This window comes from Ochotona princeps, unplaced genomic scaffold, assembly GCF_030435755.1.
Source record: "Ochotona princeps isolate mOchPri1 unplaced genomic scaffold, mOchPri1.hap1 HAP1_SCAFFOLD_293, whole genome shotgun sequence".
NCBI classification, from domain to species: domain Eukaryota; kingdom Metazoa; phylum Chordata; class Mammalia; order Lagomorpha; family Ochotonidae; genus Ochotona; species Ochotona princeps.
The window spans coordinates 107,140-125,736 of record NW_026700291.1 but is presented as its reverse complement, the minus strand read 5'-3'; the positions used below and the strand labels follow the sequence as shown (position 1 = coordinate 125,736).

The 18,597-nt window shown below is 42.2% G+C and overlaps 1 pseudogene; it reads right to left on the bottom strand.

Moving 5' to 3' along the window:
- Positions 1–467: 467 nt before the first annotated feature.
- LOC131479290 (large ribosomal subunit protein uL11-like) lies at positions 468–978 on the bottom strand (annotated as a pseudogene).
- Between the last annotated feature and the right edge of the window lie 17,619 nt (positions 979–18,597).

Below are 18,597 nucleotides of genomic sequence, written 5' to 3'. Positions count from 1 at the left end.
TCCAAGAGAGGTCCGTCTCCGTGCTCGGAGCCCTGATTCTAGCCATCATGTACATGCAGTGAGCTGTACCCGGGCCTGCCCCAGCTCCAGTGGCTGCTCCCTTCCTGGTGAATACTATTTGATGTTAATAAATGCATTGTAGTACAACTTTAAAAAATGAGAAATATATATCATGTTCGATATTTTCTTTTGAAGATCTTAGTGAAACAATTATTTTGCATATTTGAGCCATAGTTGTCTTGCTTAGCCATGGTTCTTCTAGGGCTTTTTCGCCCTCTGCTCTTTGGTACCACCCAAGCTGGTTGCTTAGTCCCTCTGATATCGCTCTTCTCCTTGCTCCATGCTGCCTTCTCACTTTTCTCACTTGGCCCATTCTGTTGTCCTCCTCTCTTCTCTATTGATTCCTTTTTTTTTTTTTTTTTTTTTTTGGATTGCCAGATGATCCTTCATTGAGACAGTTTCTCTTCTTAGCTAGCTGGGCACTCCACAGCACCACTATTGATGTCATCTATGATGTTGTGCAGGTGGTGGCCATCCACGTTACAGCTCATTGACTGGGCAGTCCCCAGATTCTCTTTGATGGTTCCAGAAAGTTTTCTGGCTAAGGATCAGTGGCGTATCTGCCGTCGATGTTGACAATTTCATCAAATGTGATGTTCCCACTGTGTTTGATGTTCTTCTGCTTCTTGTGGTCCCTGGATGGCTCCTTGAAGGCCTTGATGATCAGGACAGAGGCCAACAGCACCACCTCAATCTGCTCTTGTCAGATCTGGATGGTCATCTTCACTGTGATCTGTAGGCCCTTCCAGTCCCTGGTGACCTTGGCAATGTCATAACCCAACTTCTTTGGAGACAGACCCAGGGGACCAGTCTTGGGGGCCAGGCGGACGTGGTACCCACCTTGCCACCTGTGTACTGCAGGCACACTAATTTAATTGCATTGGGGTCAAACTTGGGTGGCATGGTGGAGGCGCCTGGTGTTGGATGAATCTGGATTCTGGATGAACTAAGAAAGTTGCACTGCGGCCTCCTCTCAGGCAAAAACCAAAAGTACTTATCCTTACACCCACGCACCACTCATTCTCTGCCCTCCCCTGGCTTTACAGCACCCTTTCATTTTCTGCTTATATTACTCAGGGCAGTTCTCTTATTAGTTCATATTTGGAGAAAGAGATCTGCTGCAGCCAATCTGGTTTCTGTCGGCTTTTAGATCAAGTGATTTATGAGCTGAAGTGAAGTGCTTTTAATCTGTCTTCTTGCACTGTGAGTCTGTAAGATGGCTGTTTGGATGGCAGTGCCTGGAAGAGACAGAGGCAGGGACAGGGAAAACTGGAGGGTTTGCTGAATTAATCTTTTAAATGTGCATTGAATCTCATGAAGCCAAAGTTGCGATTTTTCTGAGATTCCAGCAATGAAGCCACTCCCTTCACTCCCCCTTTCTCTCAAATTCTAAGGCATAGCCTACACCCATTGCACTTCTGATTGACTGTACAGCCTCTGACGTCATGCGTAGTCCAGGTCTGTGGGATTGATCCAACCTGACGCACACAGGAAAAGCCTGTGAAACTTCTGTTCTCTGGCCCTGCCATAGCTTCATTGCTGGTTCTGTTCCCAAAAAGACGCAGGTGGCTCAGGAGGTGCTGCCCTGTGAGCTCCCTTCCCTGAAGGAGCCTGTGCTGGGCATCCAACTCCTCAAGCTGGAAGCAGTGAGTGTGTATCAGCATCTCAGGCCCCAGGGTGGGAGGGGCACAGTAGAGGGACCTTGGGTTCCTCACTCTGCATCACTGCTTTTGAAGAAAAACCCTTTCATAGTGTCTGGTGACATCAGAGCTACAGCCAGGAGCCCCAGGCTGCACTCAGAAATACAAGGATTGTAAGCTTCTTTCTGGACTCAGGAGATAAGCTTTCTCTGGTCCTTATCTAGTTCCAGCCTTGGCTTCCAGCCCTCTCATACACCGACCATCAGAGTTGCTTGTGAGTCCTCTAATTAGTTCAGATAGACAGAGACTAATAAAAGTCAGCTAGTTGATAATCCCCCAGCTTGTACCTTACTGATCAGGCTTCACGTTTGGCTTTTCAGATAGACAGAGAGACACTGATATAGAAATTGGAACACCTAGGTAAAAGGTCAACTAACCTATACTTGCTCAGCCTGTAAATATAGGTCAGGCTCCCTATTTGCTTCACCTGGACTTTATTAGGAAGGATGCAGAGTTAAATTCTTCCTCATTCGCTGGGTTGTTGGGGATTTCCCTGCTCACCTGCCTAAAACTTTTCTATTCTTTAATTGCTAAAATGCAAAGTTCTGCAAAACTGTGGCTTAATCACTACATACTGCAAAGTTTAGATTGTGGCTTAAGATTCTACCCCCACCCCCCAAAAAAAAAACTTTTTGAATTTATGACTGTTAATGCTAAACAAGATACAACTGCATAGAAATGTTGATACTAAGTTTGTACTCAGCTGTTATATATGATGGATGTTAAAGTTGATTGTTTCATTGTTCCTGTGCCTCACTGATTTAGGTTAAACTCAAAAACATGTTGTGTTGGGAGGAAAAAAAAGGGTTTATAGCAGCCGGTTGTGTATATATTAAAATTGAGAGATGTCAAGGAAGTAGTTGCAGGATGTGGTTATGAGCTTGCATTTTCTAACTTACTGGTCACTCAATGCCATGTTAATTAATTTCATGATGTTGTTCATGATGTTTCTTCCTGCTGTTGAAGTTGTATAGTGATGTTTGGCCTTGTGGTCAAATGCGGAGTGAATCACCGGATGCAAGATCTTCCTCTATGTCTCTCCTCCTCTCTGTATATCTGACTTTCCAATAAAAGTAAACATAAATCATAAACAAAAATGAAATGATTGATGCACTGTGGTTTTTCTCAGCCTTGGCTACTAGGGAGTAAAACATTGAGAATGGCCCAGGTAAATGTTAGGATAGTGTTTTTGAGAAACTGGGCCCTTTCATTTTGCACACAGAAGTTGGTTTATTCAGAGGATTATTTGTACCAACCAAGAATCTTTCCAAAGATAAAATTCTGGTGGCCTTGAGCACTTACAAATTTGCGAGTGTATTTGTTCCTGATTTCATAAGTTATTTCAGGGAATAAGGGCAGTGGTCCAAGTCTGCTGCTAAAAAGCCTAATAAAAATTGGGTTTGACTAGTTTAAAAAATATTATTTGTGCTCAATATCTGGGACAAGCATCTTTTTAAAATTATTTAATTTTTATTGAAAAATCATATATACAGAGAGGAGGAGGAGAGAAACAGAGGAAGATCTTGTGTTCATTGTTTCACTCCCCAAGTGACTGAAAAGGCCTGGGTTGTGTCAATCCAAACCCAGGAGCTCGGAGCCTCTTCTTGGTCCTCCACATGGGTGCAGGGTACCAAGGCTTTAGGCTCTCTCCAACTGCTTTCCCAGGCCACAGGCAGGGAGTTGAATGGGAAGCAACGTTGCTCAGATTAGAACTGACACCTACAGGGGATCATGGCTCGTGTAAGTGGAGTATTTCAGATGCAAGGATACTGCACTCTGCACCCAGATAATTTCTTAAAGGGGACAAAACTCCAGAAAGAGCTGACACTTGCTCTCCCTTAGCATTAACCTGCACCTGTGTATAGAGATTGAGCCTTGACCCTGAGGCCTCTACTAACTGGAGATGATGAAATAATTGTTTTGTGATAAGTTGTTGGTAATACATTTGTATTAAACAAACATAACACATCTGGTGTTAAAGAAAATCTCAGAGGCCACGATCTTCATTTGGTTTTTTTTTTTTTATTTTTTTAATTTCTTTTTTTTAATAAAGCAAACATTTATTAAACAATAATAAAAACATTCGATCAGATTACAAAACCTGAGCAAGAAAAACAAACAGCACATGTTTAACTGTAGTTGACATTCAAATAAAATTTACATTCCCAAAATATTATACAGTAATTAGAAAATACCAGCCAAAGTAATATTAGGATACTTTTACGTGCGATCTCAACAAATTTGAACAGAAGCAAATTTTAACAAAGGTAAATTTTACAGTGAAACATAGCAGTAAATTAAGGATCTTAACATGTTTATTTTACTGCTATTTGACACTATGATACAAAAATAAGAGGATTTACTTGACATTTTTAATAAATATCTCATGGGCTGTTGAGTGCCTTACTGGTGAAAAGATTTAACTGGCTAATCTCATCAATCCATTTTATACATTTAGTAAGTATCATCTCTGCCCTACATAACTCTTAATGCAATTCACAGCACACAAATTGTTATCATATTAAATACATAATCAACTCGGACTTCTCAACAACAAGGAAATTAGTAAACCATCAAATGGACTGCTTACCATACACTTTCCTCATAATGTGTTTTTAATGTGTGTTTGCAGTAGAGAGCTAAGATTCTGGAGGAGACACTGCAGGCTATGAGGAGTTCCCAGGTCCACACTCTGACTTTTCTGCCTGCTAAGGATTCTCTCCTTAAGTAGTGTCATCCTCCCCCACCCCCACTCTGCCCTCAATGAGAATGAGCCCCAAGGCCTGGGAACAAGGGTAAACTGCTGAGTTTATATCAGACTTTCCAATGAAGGTAAATAAATCTTGAGAGAGAGAGAGAGAGAGAGAGAGAGAGAGAGAGAGAGAGAGAGAGAGAGAGAGAATAAAATACAGCAGGCAGGGCTTGAGGAGGCATCTGCATGGGAAGTTCATTTCACAAGCAGTGGCAGAATCCACTTTGTCACAGACAGCCCACACCCACTGTTCTTTTGTGATAGCAGTTTTAATATCTTCCTCTCCTTTTTGATGTTATGTACTTGAGCCCATTTTTTTTCATCTAGCAAGAGATTTATTAATTTTGATTTCTTTTCAAATAATGAATGCTTGTTTTATCTTGAGTATTGTTTGGTATACTTTTTAATCATTTTGTCACTAATTTTTAGTTTGAATTTCCTTTTACTTCTCCCAGACTTGGCGTTTTAAATTTCTGTGACTTGGAGATTAGTGCTTAGGTTGCTTATTTGCTTTTTTTTACTGTTGTTGTTTAGGTGTTGAACAGCTTAAGTGAAAAGTTTGATTTCTATATTTTTCTGATGATGGTCTGTTCTTTCAAAATCATTTGTTAATAGAAAGTATAGCTGAAAATAAGTGTGTTTTGGTTGTGATAGAATTATACAATCGAATATTTGTCTTGAATCACAGTAGTTCATTTCTTATGGTTCTTATTAAAATTTAATTTTGATGATGTTTACACAGTTGAGGAGGGTGCATGCACATGTGGACACTGATTATACTAGGAAGGGATGTGAATGCAGGGAAAATGGATGAGACCATTGTTTCCAAATTTTCTTCTTCCTGTGTCTGGGGAATTGGAAAGAAGGAGAGAAGCCACTCTCAGAATCCCCAACACCTCCTAACCCTGGGAATGCTCATCTGATTTTCCAGGGTCCCCAAGATAAGCATGCTCTGAGGTTTCTGTTCAAGTGGATTCATAAAATAGCCTTCCAAGGTCTGTTGGTTGACATAGTCCACTATAAAATCTCCATTTACCCAGATCTTTGCTGTCAATACTTGGCTGGTGTAGCTGTCCAATTTGTTCTGCCCTCCTTCACTTGCTATAATAGAAGTCCTCTGCAGGCTCCAATGGACTGCCATATCCCCTAAGTACATCTCAGCGGTCCACTGCTCCATCTTCATCAACTGTGGAGGCTTAGTTCTGACACATGCACGCCAAGGTCAGAGCACAGATCTCACATTTCTCCCTGTGGTTGGAGTCCTTGGTACATCAGTTCAGTGGAAGGGATCCCTAATACAATTTAATCTGAGGTGATCCCAGACTTGAGTCTTGTGTGGATTTGGCCAGTACAGGATCCAGCTCAGTCTGTCACCCACATCAGCCTACACACACATTGGTAGTTGCAGTTGCTGGATCAGGTTTGTCTCTAGTCCCAACTCTTATGCAAACCAATAGATTCTGTGGAGGAATCCAGCCATACCCACCCACAATCAGCCCTCATACACCAGTTGAGAACCACATCCCAATCACAGTGACACGCAGTAACCCCTACTAGGCCTGCTGTTCACCATGGTTCCTCTGTGTGTAGTTGTGTGCAGCAGACTGCAACCTGGGCCAGTGTGTCCTGCTGAGTCCCATGAGTTTCAGAGGGTTCCATGGTCATGTTTAGCTCAGCCATTTACAACTCCCAGCTCTTGAGCAAACCTGTGAAAATTGCACAAATATGTCCTCTACAGAATCTGCTCCTACACCTGGTTCTTTTGCTTGCTTTTCAGTATAATGGCCCAGCCTAACTTTATCTCCCATTTCTATGGAAGTAACTGACAGGTAGTTTAACCAGATATTGTCCCTGACAGGGGACCCAGCTCTACCTTTACTGTGCACCAGTGGTTGGTGGTTGTAGTTCATGTTAACCATCCAGCCCAGTCTCCCATGTGGGTGGGTTCTCTGGTCTGACTGAGAATGATCCTCAATTGCACGCTTCAACTTAGTAGATGTTAGCCCCCTCCTTTACCTGCAAGTACAGTGGCTTTGTCAGTAGAAGTCTTTCAGAAGTCATTGTTCACCTGAAACATATTCTTTCAGTGGTCCTGCTTCCCACATATACCCTTACCCCATTCCCTGAGCAATCCACAGTCCCTGCACTTGAAGGTGCCTGGGTTCCACAGCATAGTCTTTTTTTTTTTTTTTTTAAATTTTTTTATTTTTAACATTACAGTTGCATTTTGTTCAATTATAAGGCAAAAGGCAGAAAGTCCTTTCGCCAAAAGCATAAAGCGTTACGAACCTCCTGTGAGACGCAACGGTAACTACCACCAGGACAAACAATGGCGCTCTCAGTAAAGGCAGGGCAGGTGCAGTAAAAATAGAACCAGCTTTCCTAAAACAAAGTGGGGGAGGTTCCAGATAAGCTGCTGCTGAAGGGCAGTCTCACCCTGGCAGGATGGCATCCACACGGGTACTGTGCTGCTGAGAGGTTGGCCGAGCCATCACGGGGTCTTTTTCCCACTTTCCTCACCACAACGAAGCTGTAGTTAATCAGGCTATGGGCTTAAGAATAGAGTACGTGAAAAAAAAAATCGTGAAACCATGAAAATACTTTTTTTTAAAAAAAGTTTTCAGATATAATACACAAAAGCAAACAAGTTTATCTTAAAAAATATCAAGTATCACATCCATAGCCTATTCCTAATCATAATTATTTCTTAAAGCAACATTTGTCTTTGTTTACAAATACAGCAGCAGGTGATAAAACCTAGTATCTCAAACAGATTTTTTTTTTACAGTTCATAATACAAATGTATATGTCTCAAATCACATTTTAGGCAATTTAACTTAAAATGCATAGACAATTACATACATTAAATTTGTCATCAAGTCAATGGAAAAATCACAATTTCAAGAAAAATTACAAAAACTTTTATAGAACACATGTTAAGAAGTCAAGGTTATTTAATGGCAACAAACCAGTTATCTGCTAAACAGTGACAGGCAGTGAAAGTGCCTCTATTGGGGAAAGTGATGAGGAAAACGTCCCATTGCTTTGCACACCTGAATAGTTGCAATGATCAACACTACAGTCTTGAACATCATTCACTTTGTAGTTAAAAAAAGTCAAAAGGTAGACCCCCGTTGTACCCTTTACAAACACCGGAAGGCTGGTCTGGAATTCCTACCAGCAGGCCTACAATGTATATTATCTAGGTGAATAAGTGGTGTTTTCCGGGCGCCTGTAATGTCACTTCTAGGCTACGAGGCTCTTAAGGACGGGACTCTCTTTCACCTCTCGGTGATCTGGTGTAGCGCCTGTGTCAACAGTTCAGCAACTACTGAACCAATGTAGTCTTTCTGATGTTTTCCACAGCCGGAAGCTGGCATGGCATTTAACACTGATTTGTTTCCTGACAATTTTTGTTTTGCTTGGCAGAAATTCTGAATATGAAAAGAACAGCATCTGTCTTCCAACAATAAATATTGCTTTATTAATTTAACTAGTTGTCCCTGAAAGCCACCCACCACTTTGTATGCATAGTACAGGGTAGTCAGTGTGAGTCATGTGAATTTAGGCTTATGCTTTCAAAAACTTGGGAAGTTCTGTGCACAGCATAGTCTTGTGAAGGCCAGTCTACCAGAGGGTGATGTTCTAGCCTGGAACTCTGCCCACCAAGTAAGTTTCCAAGCTCCTGGCATGTGTACTGGCCTAGGACCTTGCTTCTGGACAAACATAAGATCCAGGGCCACTCAAAATTCTTCAAACGCAGTCCACTAACAGACCATGCCAGCATGCTAGCCTAGGGCTCTCTCCTCCATTCCTCCACACCTTCTGATACCAAGCACATGAGAAAATCTCCAGGACTGCTCTGTCTGCATGGGCATAATACACCACAACAGTGCCATCCCTTGTCACTTGCAAACCTGCACTCCCAGACCCCACAAGTCCAATTCATTAGTTCGAACATTAAGGGTTCCAGGCACCCATCTTATGATTCTAATCATTGAAAATTTAAGAGCAAGATGATAATAGACTTGGTTTCTTCTGAGGTGTCTCTCCCTGGCCAACTCATAACCTCCATCTTTCTGTAACCTCACATTGTATTTTCTTTGTTCTGTGCATTCTTTTCTAAAGGAAACCAGGTTGGTTTGCTGTACGACTTCACTGTCTGGGTATTATTTGCTGCTAATTGTCTTCTTAAAAAAGTATTGGCTAGTCAGATTTACAGAGAGAAGAGAGCAGATGAAAGATCTTTTAGTCACTGGTTCACTCCCCAAATGGTCATAATGGCCAGACACTAGCCAGTCCAATGCCAGGAGCACAGAGGTTCTTCTAGGTCTCTCTTGCAGGGGCAGGGTTCCAAGAACCTGGACCATCCTCTACTGCTTTCCCGGCAACAAGCTGAGAGCTAGAAGCAAAATGGAACAATTGGGACAGTATCCACCACCCACATGGGATGCCAGCTCATGCAAGACAAGGGCTTTAGTGACTAGGATTCCACACCAGACCCAGCTAATTACCTTCTTTAAAATATTGTTTTACTGTAGAGTCACATCGTGGTCTACCCTTAATGATACAAAATGTAGGGAGATGTATTTCTGTCCATAGCAGTTAGAAGGGACCCAGTGGTCTGTCCTGAAGACAACCACCATCTCTGAGGAGCATGTGGTTTTAAATCAGTGTTATAATTGCTCTTAGTTTCATTTCATTTATTTATTTATGTGCATTTGTTGCGTTTTTAAGACTTATATTTTTATTGTAAAGTCAGACTTACAGAAAGAAGGAGGACAAGGAGAAAGGTTTTTCATTTGCTGGTTCACTCCTCAAATAGAAACAGTGGCTGGAGCTGAGCTGATGTGAAACCTGACACAAAGTATCAGTAAACTTCTTCCAGGCCTTATATGTGTGTTAGAGTCCCAAGGCTTTGGGCTATCCTCTAATGCTTTCCTTGGCAACAAGCAGGGAGGTGGAGCAGCTAGAATATGAACCAGTGTCTATTGAGACACTAGAACATGAAAGATGAGGACTCTAGGCACTAGGTTACCATACTAGGACCTCTTAGCTTCATTTTGAATATTAACACTGCATACCCATAGGCACAAAAAAAGAAAATCTCTATATTCATATATATATACCATTATGAAAATGATGGATGGTTGTATGCAGGTAATCATATAGCAATCCACAAAAGAAATGAAGTGGAAAGTGTAATCAAAATCAACATATGTGCTCTCCAGTATTTGTAGTTTCTAGGACACAAGCTGAAATTTGAGAACTTTAGGAATGCAAAACCCATACATTATTGTTCTAATGAACAGTCAGCTTGAGGAATGTTTTCCTATGTTTGTTGACACTTTAAATCACTTTTATTGTCAAGTAGGACTTGGGACTATATCAAACATGGAATGATGCATTTCCAAAAGCATAAACCTAAAACCACTATAGCACAATTTTAGGTAATGTTGCCTGTTTCCTTACATTGTGTACTAAATTTAAATCATTCTTAATTCATCTTAAATCAAAGGTGGTTTTACGCTCTTTGGTGAGCAATTCTACTAGTCAATTTTTCAAATTTGTCCTAGGTTTATTTGTCAAGATGCATTGATATTAGTTTAGTGAACTAGGGGTGGCATTTACAAATAGAAAAATCATTCATATTCTAGTTATAAAATTAACAATGAATTATAGTTTAAATATATCCAAAGCCTCCAGAAACACTAATAATGTGGGTCATTCATAGAAGACATATCATTGCATTTAATCTTTTTCTATCAAATGTGTCCTACTTGGGTGACAATTAAAGATGGGTAAATTCTTAGTATGCAAGCACTCATGCACTCATGAGAGAGTGGAAAGGACAAAACAACCCTGCATTCACCAGTTTGCTCCAACCAGGATCCCATGGTCTTCAGTTCCAGGTTTGGCCAGGTCCCACTGGGGAACAAAGAATCCCATTTGGGTCTCCCGTGTAGTATCAGGGCCCGAATTCCTGGCATCATTCACTGCCATTTCAGGGGTAATATTGGAAAGTTGACCAGAAAACAATGACAGGAACAGAAATTGATGCTCTGATAACAGGATATAAGCATTACAACTTGGGGCTCAACCTATTCCTTCTGAATGACAACTTGGTTAGAAAAAATTAGAAAATTTCTATGAGGTTTCTATAAATGGTGTTGATGAGACAGCAAGCAGAGACATATTTGAAGAAAATTCAAGATTTGATCAAGGCAGGGGGACTTGATGTTTTTTTGAACCTAGAATAGGTACTTCCCTCCCCCATCATGACCAGGTCATGTGGAAACTTCACTCCAGGCAATTGAAACTGAGAACAAAGACCTTCACATCCTGCTTACTGCAAGCAGATGATATCTCTGATTTTTCTGTCCTCGGTTGCCTGCTGCCAGAACCATACTCTGGCTGAGTGGTGCTAAGTGGCTTGGGTCCATGGCCTGCTACGGCGATGAGGCTCTTTATTGAGCATGAGGACGCCTAGATCCCATCTTCACCATATGCAGTATCCACTGTGGGTTGATCTATATGGAAGAAGCACATTGCCAGTGACTTAGGACTGGAAGTATTAAAGGTATTAGGGAGACTAAAATGAAAATAGACACGAGACAGCTAAATAGCAACCTATAACCATTTTAAGGTGTATAGAAGTTGGTTTTATATAAACTAAAATTGAAATGTCAATGAAGTAGTCACAGGATGTGGTTAAGAACTTGCATTTTTTTTAACATATTGGTTACTCAACACCATGTCAATTAATTATATAACATTGTAAAGTGTTGTTGATGTTATGTTGGGGCTTTCAATTGATCGGGATGATACTCTGCCAGCTCTGCCTTCATACCAGAGATTGTCTCCCCAACAAATTGTTGAATTTATTTGGACAATAAGATGCTGGATTCTATGCTTAGTATATGCTTGCAATGAAAGAATCTCAATTGAATTTGAACCACAATACTGCTACAAGGTGGAGAAATCAACCATGGGGGAAAGGTATAGATACGGCTTGGGGAAATCCCAGAGCCTATGAAATCGTGGCACATAATCCAATGTAATTAATTTTTTTAAAGATTTTATTATTATTGGAAAGCTGGATATACAGAGAAGAGGAGAGACAGAGAGGAAGATTTTCCATCCGATGTTTCACTCCCAAAGTGAGCCGCAATGGGCCGGTGAGTGCCAATCCGATGTCGGGAACCTGGAACCTCTTCCAGGTCTCCCACACAGGTGCAGGGTCCCAAAACATTGGGCAGTCCTCAACTGCTTTCCCAGGCCACAAGCAGGGAGCTGGATGGGAAGTGGAGCTGCCGGGATTAGAACCGGCGCACATAGGGGATCCCGGGGCTTTCAAGGCGAGGACTTTTAGCCACTAGGCCACGCCGCCGGGCCCAATGTAATTAATTTTAAAAATCTGTATATAGATATTAGGGAGAAGTTCAGGTAGGACTGGGTTTCCATTCTTTCTCTTTTTCATACTTTGAAATAAAGTATTTTAAAATGTATTTTTATTTGAAAGTTGCAGAGAAAGAAGCCGAGATAGAAAGGAATCTTCCATCTGGTGCTTCACTCGATAAATGTCCTCCTTGTCTGAAAGTGGGCTGGTCCCTGTTCAGAGCTTGGAGCTTCTATTAGTGCTCTGACATAAGTCCAGAGGCCCAATGAATAGACCATCCTTGGCTACTTTCCTAGGCATTAGTAGGGAGCTGCATTGTAAGTAGAGCCGAACTCGAAGGAACACCCATATGGGATGCCAGCACTGAAGGTGGATGCTTAGCCACAGGATGCTGATGCCATCGTTTTGGTGGTTTTTGTTTTAGAGGCAAGGACATAGTGCATGGAGACAGAGAATACTCTCAGATGGTGGTTCACTACCCAAATTCTTGTTGCACATTAGACTAAATTAAAATTGGGAGCTAATGATGCAGAAGTGGCAACAGAGCAAACTTAGGACATGATTTGGATACCTGCATTTCAAAAGGACAAAAATCGTCCTCTTGGACTTGGCTGGATCCCATGTGTGCCATTTGTAACATTGGCAGCCAGGCTTCCCACTCAGGTCCCTGCTTGTGACCTGTAAAGTAGTCAAGGACACCCCAAAGCCTTGGGACCCTACCACCCACATGGGAAACTCACAAGAAGCTCCTGTTTTCCCAGCTTTGGATTGTAATGTGATAAAACCATTGACGGCTTGCACCTGTTCATCAGGTTAATTGATAGCAGACAGCCCCATTAAAGTTAATTTTAGGCATGAAATGCGCACCTTGCCCTAGAAATTGTTCCATAGATTCTGCACACCTGGTCTCTTCTGCCTCCTTTTGTGCTACTTAGGTTAACTAACTTTAGGTTCTGATAAGTCCTTTCCTGCTTAAAACTGTACCATGTGGCTCTCAATCTGATCAGAGGATGAGAGCTTAAAAACTCCTGACTTTTGGCAGTAAGTGCGGAAGCGGTGGTGAGAGGCCCCTCCAGAAGCAGCAGAGCCCGAGCTTGACCCTAGAGAGAACAAGCACTCATACCATGACTGAATGGGAACACGTAAAAGAAGACCGAGGATGGCTTTAAGCTTGGGATCCAGAGGAACTAAAAGGATCCAATTGCTGCTAGAGAAGAAGACACTTGGCCTTTCAACCCAATTCTTTCCCAAGGTGCATCATCAAGGTGCTGGATCAGAAGTAGAGCAGCCGGGAGACTCGCAAGATGGCCGACATAGGAGGAAGACTGTGAGGGAGCTCACAGACAGAGAGGGCTAGAACGTGACAAAAGCGTAAGTGGATCAGCACAGAGCTACAGGAAGGAGAACATGAAGTTCCCTGGACAGTGTGGAGCCAAAAAAATCCACACAACTTGGAAGAACAACCAGAGAAAAACAAAACAAAGGGCAGGGAAGACGGCTTTCCGCTCCTGACCAGCTGAGTCACCTTTGAGTGAAGCCGCTGAGAGCCGCAGTCGAACCGCAGACCTCAGGACCCGCAGACGCTGTGGCCGTGAGGACCTGAAGTCATCAGGACCCACTGGCATCCGCCCACCCTAGTCGCCAAGTCCCGCCAGGACCTGCACCTGCCTGCACCCGCCTGCACCCGCCGCAGTCTCCAGGTCCCATCGGGACCCGCCAGACCTGCCCCCTGCTGCAGTCACCAGGAGACGCACCCACGGCGAGGGTTCCCACCAGAGGAAGAGGCAGACTGCAAGAACCTGAGGTTTGAGTGAGTTGGGTGGGGACAGTGGTGGGTTGGAGGATCAGGGAGTTGGCCCCCCAGGGGCATGCACAGAGCCTGAACACCCTTGGTGCTCATCTCCCCGCCCGTCCCCCCCAGAGACTCCAGCGTCTAGGGACACAGGGCGAGTGCCTTGAAACTGGCAAAACTGTGTCTGGGAGGTGACGCACAGCGGTCCTGTGCACTGAGGAGAAAGGCAAAAGGCACACTGAATACTCCCCCGTGCCTTTGCGGTCTGGCACTCAGCTGGGCGGTGCTGTCCCACAGGAACCCGAGCACGCCTCTGGGCTGGGAAGTCCCGTGATAGCACTGGGGCGGTAGGTCCCCTGCAAGCGCTGGGGTGGGCGGGCCTGCACAGGAGGTGCTTCCAGAGAGCACCTGGAACACCCCACACCCTATAGTCCCGTGCTTGGGAGACGCACCAGGAGGGCACTGCAGACCTGCGTGCAGGAGGCGTTCCCAGAGAGCACCTGGAACCTCCACGTCCTGCAGTCCCTGGCATTGGGGACACACCGAGAAAGCACCTAGAATCCTCTGAGCAATGTGATCCCGCACACTGGGGGCGCGCACAGAGAGTGCTTTCACTCCCCCATGCCCTGTGGTAGCATACCTGTAGGGGATGAGCTGAGAGTGCGCTTTGAATCCGCTGGGCCCTGGAAGTGGCGCCCTGAGGTCCAGTGTTCTGGAGACGCACCAAATGTGCCTTGAAAATTCCCACACCCTGCTACTCCACGCCTGCAGACTCCGATCTCTACGGAATGGATTATCAAACAGCACCCAACTATCTGTTGCCTACAAGAGACACATCTAACCAGAAGAGATTCTAAGAAACTGAAAGTGAAAGGTTGGAAACAGATATTTCATGCCAATGGACGAGAAAAAAAGGCCGGAGTAGCTGTCTTAATTTCAGATGATGTGGACTTCAATCTGACACACATCAAAAAGGACAGGGAAGGACATTATATATTGGTGAAGGGACTGATCCATCAGGAAGTAATTACCATTGTGAACATATATGCACCAAATTCAAACGCACCTAGCTACGTGAAGCAATTACTCACGGACTTAAGGGGAGGCATAGATATGCACACAATAATAGTGGGTGATCTTAACACCCCACTAACAACTATAGACAGATCAACAGAACAAAAACTCAACAAAGAAACAACAGAGCTCATGCAAACTTTAGAACAACAGGACTTAGTAGACATCTATAAAACTTTTTATCCTAAGACCACACATTATACATTTTTTTCAGCAGTGTATGGCACCTTCTCCAGGATCGACCACATGATAGGACACAAAGCAAACCTAAATAACTTCAAAAAGATAGGAATCATACCATGTACCCTCTCAGACCACCACGGAATGAAACTGGAAATCAGCAATTCAAAATGCCCCAGGAAATACAGAAACTCTTGGAGGCTGAACAATATGCTATTAAACGAACAATGGATCAGAGAAGAAATTAAAGATGAGATCAAAAAATTTATGGAAACCAATGAAAACTCTGACACAACATTCCAAAATTTGTGGGACACTGCCAAAGCAGTGCTACGGGGTAAACTCATTGCAATTGGAGCACATGTCAAGGCCCAAGAGAGGCACCAAATACAGGAACTAAACACACACCTCCAGGAATTGGAAAAGCAGCAGCAGAAGAGCCCCACACACAATAGGAAACAAGAAATCATCAAAACAAGGGAGGAAATTAATCAGATAGAAATAAAAAAAACCATACACAAAATCAATGAATCAAAAAGCTGGTTTTTTGAGAAGATAAACAAGATAGACACCCCACTGGCCCGACTGACAAAGAAAAAACAAGAGAAGGCAAGAATTAACAGCATCAAAGATGAAAAAGGCAACATAACAACAGACACCGCATCCATTAAGGCCATAATTAGAAATTACTACAAAGCACTGTACTCCAACAAATCAGAAGACCACCAAGAAATGGAAAAGTTCTTAGACTCACACAACCTGCCAAAACTTAGCCCAGAGGCAACAAACGACCTGAACAAACCCATAACTGAAGTAGAGATTGAATCAGTGATTAAAGACCTCCCAACAAAGAAAAGCCCAGGCCCAGACGGCTTCACTCCAGAATTCTACAAAACATTCCGAACAGAACTGACCCCAATCCTCTACAAACTCTTCAAAACAATAGAAAAAGAAGCAACCCTTCCAAACTCATTCTATGAAGCCAACATTACCTTAATCCCAAAACCAGACAGAGAACTAACAGAGAAGGAAAACTACAGACCTATCTCTTTGATGAACATTGATGCTAAGATTCTCAACAAAATCCTAGCCAACAGAATTCAAAAACACATCAGACAGATCGTTCATCCAGATCAAGTAGGATTCATCCCTGGAATGCAGGGATGGTTCAACATTCGGAAATCCATAAATGTGATACACCACATCCAAAAACTGAAAAACAAGAATCACATGATAGTATCAATAGATGCAGAAAAAGCTTTTGACAAAATCCAACACTACTTCCTACTAAAAACTCTAACCAAGGTAGGCATAGATGGAAAAATCCACAACATAATTAAAGCCATATATGAAAATCCCAACGCCAGCATCATACTGAATGGAGAAAAACTGGAACCCTTCCCACTGAGATCTGGAACAAGACAGGGATGTCCACTTTCTCCACTACTATTCAACATAGTCCTAGAGGTACTTGCTGAGGCCATAAGACAAGAAAAAGAAATCAGAGGAATCCAAATGGGAAACGAAGAAGTTAAACTCTCACTATACGCAGATGATATGATTCTATATGTAGAAGAGCCAAGAGACTCAATACAGAAACTGCTAGAACTTGTACGAGAGTTTGGTAGAGTGGCAGGGTACAAAATTAATGAACAAAAATCAACAGCCATAGTGTATGCGAACAGCCCCAAGATGGAAAAAGATTTAACCAACAAGATACCATTCAAAATAACAGAGAAAAGTATGAAATATCTGGGAATAAATCTAACCAAAAATGTAGCAGACTTATTTGAAGAAAACTACAAACTACTTAAAAAAGAAATTAAACAAGACCTCAAAAGATGGAGTAACATCCCATGCTCCTGGATAGGTAAAATCAATATCATTAAAATGTCTATACTACCAAAAGCAATATATACATTCAACGCAATTCCAATCAAATTGCCCAAAACATTCTTCACGGAAGTGGAAACAATGATCCAAAGGTTCATCTGGAAGCACAAAAAACCACGGATAGCTAGAACCATCCTGAAGAACAGGAAGTTAGCAGGGGGAATCGCAGTACCGGACCTCTGGACATACTATAGGGCAGTGGTTATCAAAACAGCCTGGTACTGGCACAAAGATAGAGAGGAAGAGCAATGTAGCAGAATAGAAACACCAGAAGGGAGCCCAAACAAGTACAGCCAAATAATCTTTGACAAAAAGACAGGCAACAATCCAAGCAAATGGGAAGGTCTGTTCAATAAATACTGTTGGGACAACTGGTTGATAGCCTGCAGAAACAAAAAGATAGATCCACATCTCTCACCATACACTAAGATCAGATCTAAATGGATAACAGATCTAAACCTACATCTAGAAACCTTCAAACTTTTGGAAGAAAATGTTGGAAATACTCTGCAAGATCTAGGGGTAGGTCCTGACTTCCTAAGACGGACACCAAAAGCAATAGAAATCAAGACCAGAATAAACAAATGGTACCTCATCAAACTAAGAAGCTTCTGTACAGCAAAGGAAACAATCAATAAAGTAAAAAAGCAACCCACAGAATGGGAAAAGATCTTTGCGCATTATACAGTTGATAGAGGGCTAATCTCCAGAATATACAAAGAACTACAAAGCAGCCAAAACACCAAAACAAACAAGCCACTCAAGAAATGGGCATGGGAAATGGTCAGACACTTCACAAAGGAACAAACCCAAATGGCAAATAAACATATGAAAAAATGCTCAAGTTCCCTGGCAATAAGGGAAATCCAAATTAAAACATCAATGAGGTACCACCTAATGCCAGTAAGACTGGCCCACATGAATAAAAGCACCAACAACACTTGTTGGTGAGGTTGCAGGGAAAAGTGAACCCTACTCCACTGCTGGTGGGGCTGCAGGATGGTACAGCCTCTATGGAAATCAGTATGGAGAACATTCAAACAACTCAAAATCAACATACCATATGATCCAGCAATAGCACTCCTAGGAATATATCCAGAACACTTGTTTTATGAGAAACCAACATGCACTCCTATGTTCATAGCAGCACAATCAGTAATTGCAAAAACATGGAAGCAGCCAAAATGCCCATCAGCAGAGGATTGGCTAAGAAAGCTATGGTTCATCTACTCCATGGAATACTACTCAGTTATTAAAAAAAAAAAAATGCAGTTCTTTGTGGCCAAATGGGCCCAACTGGAAACCATAATGCTAAGGGAAATGAGCCAATCCCAAAAGGTTAAATACCACATGTTTGCCTTAATTTAAGATGATATGATGTTATGTATAACATGTTTTGTTATGTATGTTATATGTTGTGTATAAACTAAAATTGAAATGTCAATGAGGTGGTCACAGAAGGTGGTTAAGAACTCGCATTTTTTTCCAGTTCCATGAAGAATGTTTTGGGCAATTTGATTGGGATTGCGTTGAATGTATATATTGCTTTGGGCAGTATAGACATTTTAATGATATTGATTTTACCTATCCAGGAGCATGGGATGTTACTCCATCTTTTGAGGTCTTGTTTAATTTATTTTTTAAGTAGTTTAAGTAGTTTGTAGTTTGTAGTTTTCTTCAAATAAGTCTGCTACATTTTTGGTTAGATTTATTCCCAGATATTTCATACTTTTCTCTGTTATTTTCA